General features: G+C 39.3%; 1 non-coding gene across 1 annotated transcript; it reads left to right on the top strand.

The window, feature by feature from the left end:
* Positions 1-1,098: 1,098 nt before the first annotated feature.
* On the top strand, positions 1,099-1,172 carry TRNAI-AAU (transfer RNA isoleucine (anticodon AAU)). Its single transcript has one exon. It is a non-coding gene; the product is annotated as a tRNA-Ile (tRNA).
* The last annotated feature ends 259 nt before the right edge of the window (positions 1,173-1,431 follow it).

Genomic DNA, 1,431 nt, shown 5'->3' with positions numbered 1-1,431 from the left:
GCATAACAGTTTGACATTTGTGATACAAGGGTCGCTGTGATAAATCTCTCCACGAAAACACTTTTCCCATTAGGTATCTCTTTGGTTCTCAATATTAATACGTACGAGCATTAATCTAATTTTTTACGTCACATAGTTATGCCGAATAGGCTAAAGGAGACGGTGATGATGAGAAATGAATGAAATGAAGAAAGTGGGAGAATCCCGAGAAAACCCACACGTACGGTATTTGTCCACCAGAAAGTTCAATTGGCGTGAGCGAGTGTCGAACAAGGAACCCCACGCACCAGATGTGAACGCTCTACCACTTTTTTCTTTCATTAACTTGCTTATCTACTTATTACTAGTTTCTACTTAATTTTACTTGTTTAACTCGCTTTATCAGTTAACCAAGAACGAAAGGGACACGAACATAGAAAGATCAAGGAGAGTTAAAATTCCAAAATCTCTCCCAGCGGCGATCGAACCCCGGAGCCCGTACACCAAAGGCGCGCGTGCTAACCACTAGACTATTATGGAGGGCACCATTGAGTTACTGTGACTACAAGCGAAAAGGTACCGAAAAGATCGTGCAATTACCTAGAAGAAATTCACTCTAAAGAAATCTGATACCATGATGATACTAGTCTTTCTCAACGTAGTCACCGTGCCTACCGACACATTTTTGCCAGCGGTTCCGCACTTTCCGTAAGTACATTTTGTACAACTCTTAAATTTAGCTTTAAAATCACAGTTCAACCTCAGAAATGACATTCCCTACTATCAAAATGGCATTCTCTGAGTGGATGCTTCATTTATGGGAAGAGAAAGAAATCACTTGATGCTAGGTTCGGTGAGAACTGGATGGGAAAATATTTCATATCCTAATTCCACTGTGTTTATCATGGATGCATAGGAGGAATGAGCTGGTGCGTTGTCTGCCAACAACAGCACACCTTTTTCTACCAATAACAACTTAAAAGCATACAACTAATAAGTTGCCACAAGACAAATGCACGCAGTCGTCAGATAGGCTATATTACACTCACTCGGATAGTGTGTAGTGTTACGTAATTGTGTCTCTCTAATTATCAATTGTACAACTCACCCTCTCCAACAGGCCGGTTAGCTCAGTTGGTTAGAGCGTCGTGCTAATAACGCGAATGTCGTGGGTTCGATCCCCACACTGGCCAGTATTTCTTTTATGGACCAACAAATATTTTAAAATTCAAGACTAGATTCTTTAATTTTGTTGAAGTACGAGAAATTATACAGATAATTCCTATTTAGTTGTATATGATCACAACCTTATACACAATTGATAGCAACGGCGGGTCGTCAGGTATAGGACACATGAGAAATATCTTCTACGTGGTGAAGGTTACACTTAAGCAAAAATAATTCACTCTTTTATATTTTGTAGAAAAGTTCTATTTTATATTCTTTTTTTGC

The sequence above is a fragment of the Thermobia domestica genome, chromosome 15 (genome assembly GCF_964235325.1).
Source record: "Thermobia domestica chromosome 15, izTheDome1.hap1.1, whole genome shotgun sequence".
NCBI classification, from domain to species: domain Eukaryota; kingdom Metazoa; phylum Arthropoda; class Insecta; order Zygentoma; family Lepismatidae; genus Thermobia; species Thermobia domestica.
The sequence above is the reverse complement of the archived record's forward strand: the minus strand, read 5'-3'. Positions and strand labels throughout refer to the sequence as shown.